Genomic DNA, 6,526 nt, shown 5'->3' with positions numbered 1-6,526 from the left:
TAGAAAGAGCAGTACCAATACAAACCTGAAAATTCTTGTTTAGTCCATAGCGCTCTCTCAAGAGGACTTCAAGGAACAGACAAAACAATATAGATAGGAAATAACAGGCTATACATACAATGGATATGGGTGAAAACTACAATGAATACTCTCCCATCAGGAGAGAGATTGTGGCCCAAATACAGCAAATGAATCTTCTAGGATATTTAATTAGAACCAAAAAAATGTCCAAATATTTGATGGGCATAGCAGACATACGCTATAGGTGGACAGAAGTTTTCCTAATACAATCTAGCAGAATCATGACAACAGCTTGTCAGCTGCTGGAACAGGCATTTTACTTTGAAGAGTTGTCTTCAGAATCCTAACTGGATCTGGCATATCTTTGCAGGAAACTAATGCAAAACTCTCCATAAATATAATGTGTAAGAGACTCATGTTCCTTGCTGCACAAGTTCTTAGTGTAGGAGGAAAAGACAAATGGAATAATCATATCAGTAATAGGAATGCCTGTGTCAGCAAACCTGCAAAGATCATCTCTTTCCAAATATGAATATCAACACACTGAGAAAAAGCAGCAAGACAGCAAAAATCATACAGGTAGAAAAAAATGCAGGTGTTTTCTGTTCACTATCACAACTGGCTTTCTGAGGCCTATTGACAAAATGAAAATTACCTGATTTCATTGACATGGAATAATTAGTTCAGTGGCAGCTATCCTTGAGATATGTCTATTATATATTAGTAGTTTGTCAAGCTCTATAAACAAATGTGCTTTAATGTAATTTGCAGTTTGGGTTCAATGCTGCCATATTCAGCAAGTTGCGGTTATTTTAAACCACTCTATACAGTTTCAGTGTATTAACTTCACAGTGATTTTGCCAACATTGAAATCTCTTTGATAAATTGCTGTGACTGATAAATTGGCCACTGTCCATTCAGACAGCTGCTCAGAGGAAAATACCTGCAAGGAACAGTACTGTGGGTACAAGGAGTACCTACCAAGAGCAACACAGAAATCCTGAAGACCATCTGCTCCATAGAATAAGCAGTCTGGATAAGTGCAAATATTTCATGTTAACATCAAACCTCTTACTGTGGTCATGCTGGCTTGGCACAGATCTGCATAGCAGAGGACCAAACATAACTGCTACTGTCTGCTACACCTGTGGGCATATCCAGCAACTACAATATAAATGGACAGCTTGGCAGCCAAGCCAACAAGAAAAGCTTTCCATAGGGAAGGCTGGTGCTGCTCCTCAGCATTTCTGCTCTGCATCTCATACAGCTAACTATGGTTGAACATGTTCTGATGTGCAAGGATATCCAAAGCAAATTTCTTCTCTCATCAGACCTTAAATATCTTCAGACATGACTTAAACATGCATGAGTCCCTAACCATAAATTTTAAGATGTTGTTATGACAAAAAGATATTCCTTGTAGAAAGAGGATGGGAAAGACAGCTCGAATAAACCACAAAAATAGGACATGCTTTAACACTTGGAGGTGGCTATAAATATTGTCACTGAAAGTTGGGAGAATAAAACTCCTTAGTGCCAATGTAGCATTAAGAAGGAGGCATTGTTTATTATGGCACCAGGTGCATGGGGGATAGCTTCTCCTCATGCCTATTCTTGCAGGTTTCTTGCTTATAAGCATCCATCTCATACATCTACATTATAATTCCCAGAAATCTTATGCATATTATAATTTCTTCCCAGAGCTAATTAACTCAGGTTACTACCCATGAGAGCACATGCAGTTTATTTTGGGTGAGGGTCCCAAGGGTCTTTGGGACCCTGGTGGTTGTATCTTTGTTGACCTTTGGTTGAATTCTTTGTTTTCTGGTCTTTATTTTATGGTCTGAGGTTGGCCTCTCTTCTGACTTTGTGAGGAAGATTTCCCAGTTCACTGAGCTGGAGAGAAACCTTGTGAACAATGGTTCCTAGTTCAGTGAGCTGGATAGGTAAAGAATGTTGTTTACCCATTGTCTTGTTCCTTCTTGACATATGTATGGTATTGTTTAGTTAAAGTTCAACTTGGTGGTTTGCTTCAGCTAACAATGAGTAAAACGACTCCTCTCTTATCAATATGGCTAAGGTTAGTTCTGAGGATTAATGGCTCTGTAAACTTTGTTGACTGTGTTATTAATGGTGAAAGACATTTTTATACTCTGCTATGTGTATTCCGGGTATATATATGATATATGAGTGTATCAATGATATATATGTATATATATACTGAGTCACTGCTGTGTCTAACATAGACATATTTTGAAAGAGCTTCACCCCAATATAATGAGAAACATGAAAGACGTTTTTAGTAATTACTGTATCCTCAGGATACTTGTACTTGGTTTATTTGTGAGCCCTAGTCCCAGAATGCTTTTGACATGTATTAATTTGGCACTGAGATGATAGCTTTACACACACAATGTAAAGAAAGGCTCTCAGGGAGAAAAAACAGAGTAAGGTGAGAAGTCCCACTGCTGTCTGGTGGAGATGCACTCTGTGCTGGGTTAGTGCAAGTGGCTTTTAGCTCTTCTGTGCACCTGGGATGTTTTGTTCCAAGAGAGATAAGCAACTGCAGAGAGTTCTGCAATGTTTTGATGAGAGCTCTATTGGTCTGTGTATTAGGAACAGGAGAAGGGCCAAATGCGTAGTCAATGATGACTAGAAGTATGGATGCTATAGATCCAAGTGCTGTTTCCTAGATGGAGCTGGGCAGAGGTCTGCCTGGGTTTTCAGCAGAAATCCCTGCTGTCTTTCTGTTAGCCCTGTCTGTTTTCTAACTCTTTCTTAGTTGTTATACACGTTCATGATTAATTGTGTTGTGGATACAATTCACAGAAAGCACAAAGTGGATTGAAAATGTACCAGTTTACTTCTTGCAGCTTCTCTTTTGTAAGATTAGTGACTGAGAAGTCAACTGCTTGATGAATAAACTTGAAATTAGCAAATAGGTATGTTTTTCGAGGGCTCCTTGATTTAGTCAGGCCAAGACATCCCTTTGGTTCTGATTCTAGGCTATGTAAGCGAGAGAGAGTCTGGGAAGAGGGAGGGTAAATCACTGTAACAGCATACTAGTGGTTTCTTATTTGATTGATAAGATGCACATGTGATTTTTGTTTTTGCAAAGGGTCATTGAAATTGTTGTTTAACTGGAGATTTTTATTAAAAGCAATCTCAGAATGCACTCACACAAGAGGTTTTCAATAGAGCCTCTGATGCGAATGCAGAAGCACAGAGAATAAGAGCTGGTTTGGACTTGTGGTTTGTGGTTTGCAAACTGTTAGACTAAACAGTGTTTAAAATATTCTTCCCCCTTTCTGTTGCATGTTAATGGCCTCATGTTGTTCCTTTACAACCTCTGACAAGTCATTTTCCCTTCCCTCTCAGTTTTTGTAAGAGAAAACCTGGGAGGCAGTGCAGGGGTCACAGACCCTTGCTGCAGGAAAGAGACTCTTAAGCTGAAATGGGGCAGTAACATTTCAAAACAAGCACAAACATATTTAGCCTTTCTTCTGATGGGACAGAGACTGGACAAATCACTGACTTAGTGTAACTGTAAGCAGCAATGGAATTGCTGACAGGGAATTAATTTATTTAGCTAATTGCTGATTTAACATCTGGTAGACCATAGAGTTGGTGTAAAATCACTGTGGTTAAAACAGCTACAGAGTGAGGGTGATCAGTTATCTCTGGGTGAGCCTGGGGAGCTGACTCCTCAGGAATGCAGCTGCAGAATGCAGATGGAGTGACGGGTTACCTTTGGGATGGATTCAGAGCTGACTACAGGAATAAAGAAAAATCCAGCTGTATAAATAAGGAATTACAGAGGTCACAGGTCACTGAAGCTGAGAAGATAAAAGGGAAGATTGAAGACCAAAAGAGAGGCTCAGCAGAGTATGATCAGCACTGAAGATCCCACTGTCTGGGAATCCACAGCTAGGAAGGCAAACATCTTCCCCAGGCCACTTTAGCACATAAGGTGGGACACCCCTTATGAGTGTGGATCCTAAGGGCCAACAGCTGCCTCTTGCAGACCACCTTGAACTGGGAGAATTCAGGATTTTGGGAGTGCTTGTCATGCTAATAACGCCACTTTGCTAATTGTCATACCTGCATACTGAGTTTATCACAGTTACATACTTGTTAGGATTAGGCAAACATAACTGGCATAACTGTATGTCACAATATCCCTACCTCTATAGTACTTCAATTTATTTAGCAATTTCTCAGAGTAGAAGCCTGCAAACAGTAGGGGGGTGGAGGCTGGACAGGCAGAGACACCATGCAAAGAAATGGACTGACACACAGTGTGCTCAACCTATAGAGCTCTCTTTGAAGCCTGGAGAGGTATCAGAGGGCACCTACACCACTTACAGTAAATCTGTGTTTCACAGACAATAAACTTATTTCTACTTTACTGTAAAGAATAGAGATACTTTTCTAAAAGAAAGGAGAAGACATTCTGCGGTCGTTGGCTGGCAGTGGGGAACTAGCCTTCCTGGGAATTACAGTAAGCCACAGGAAAAGGGGTTAAAATGAAGAGAATGCAATTATTTTAAAAAGGGGCGATCTTAAGAGAACTGAGTGAGAAAAGTCAGAAATTGCACAGGAAAAGAAAAAGAAGTGTTTAAGCTGCAGTATATCCGGTGAAATTACAGTGAAGTATTAAACCGAGCTCTCTTTGGATACCACTACTAAATCCACTAGATGACAGTGTGGAGACTGCGATCAGCTAAACAGCAACTTCTGCCTGTTCTTTACAGGCTTGTTGCCATTGTCTCACTACTCTCTGCTGTAAAATTGAAGTCTGCAGTGTGCTCTGCTCTTACCCAGGGGCTTCGTGTGTGTCCATGGAGAGAAGGTGGTCTCGGTTAGTACTAAAAATAAAGGAAACACCGGTATGAAAGAATTGACTGTTGCTTCTCCAGCACTGGCTGTTGGTTTTGTTTTTTTTTTCCTAAATCTAGAGGTCTGGGGGCTTGGATTAGACTGGGGAGTGATTATGGAAAGTGAGCTAAAGGTGACAGCCATCATCTCTGCTTTGTCTTGCAGCCAATCATGCAGGGGGACAGACTTTTAAGTATGGCCTGTTGAGATAGGACAAAGGGTGATAGGTTTAAATTTAAAGAGGGTAGATACAAGGAAGATTTTTTTCATGATAAGAGTGGTGAAACACTGGAACAGCTACTCCAGAGAAGGGGTAGTTGTCCCATCCCTAGAAACATTCAGGGTCAGGTTGGACAGGGCTCTGAACAATCTGGTCTGTTAGAAGATGTCCCCATGGCAGGGAGGTTGAACTATATGACCTTTAAAGAGCTGTTCCAACCCAAACTATTCTATGATTCTGTTTGCACACCATGTGCTATATCCATCAGTGCCTTGGTGCATTTACATAGCATGTGGTGCCTGGCGCATCTATTGCCCAGGGACCACTGACAGAGCAAACAAAAAGCTGGAAGAAACTAGAAGACAGCAAGTTGACAAAGATCAAACACACAGAATGGTTTTGGATTCTGTGCAAGGTAAGAGCACCTGGGGAATGTAGCCAGTGTCCCTTGATAGCTATGGTTTCTCCACACAGCTTCTTTCCACCTATGATATGGTGTGAATCAGCACACAGGTGTAGTATGAAAGACCACATTTGTTCATAACTTTGATTATGACTGAATATTTAATGGCCAACTGGGTTTTACTCTACAAGGAAAAGAAAATTGAAGCAAAGACTGTACCTTAATAAAAATCAGTGCAAACTAAGTTAATGTAAAAAAAAAAAGTGCTGTGATACAGGGGTAACCAATGTACAGGGGGGTAATACAGAGAAATTGTACAAGGGGGTTAAAGGAATTCCTTTGCTTAAACAAAAGTATTGTCTGTCCTAAGTACCTGCCATTGCCATCTTGCCAAGGCATTGATTACTGCTGGAGGGGGGGGAAGCAGATGCTAGTTCTACTGACAAAAGCAGATGATTGGTCCTGCTGATAAGCCGGGGAGAGGCAGACTGGGTGACCAAACCCTAAGACCATGACAAAAGCACAGGTGTTTGGTCCTACTGAGAAGTGGGGGAGGGGCAGACTGGGCGCTGACCAAACCCTAAGGTCATGTCTGAAGGTTAAAAGGTGAAAAGTTTAAAAAAAAGGAAGACTCATTTACTTCATCTTGAAGACCCCTACCCACAGAAGGCAGACTCATTTACTTCATCCTGAGACCCCTGCCCATGACCAGAAGGGGCACTGCGCAGGCACAAAGAACCTTCCGGCTCATTATAATATGAAGTGGGGATAGATACTAAATACGTATAGGCAGATTGAGCAACCTCATGTCTATGTATACCTTAAGAGAATAAATGCAAAGGGAGAACAACCCTGAGGTGTACATGCTTTGGAGGAGCTATCCCCATGCACCTCAGCGCTGAATAAAAGCATACCTACTTTACAACTTTAACTAGTTGTGGAGTCTATCCGTGCATCAGCTACACATATGTAATGTAGTTTTTATGTCAACATTATTTTGAAAA

Source organism: Melopsittacus undulatus, chromosome 5, assembly GCF_012275295.1.
Source record: "Melopsittacus undulatus isolate bMelUnd1 chromosome 5, bMelUnd1.mat.Z, whole genome shotgun sequence".
Classification (NCBI taxonomy): domain Eukaryota; kingdom Metazoa; phylum Chordata; class Aves; order Psittaciformes; family Psittaculidae; genus Melopsittacus; species Melopsittacus undulatus.
The sequence above is the reverse complement of the archived record's forward strand: the minus strand, read 5'-3'. Positions refer to the sequence as shown.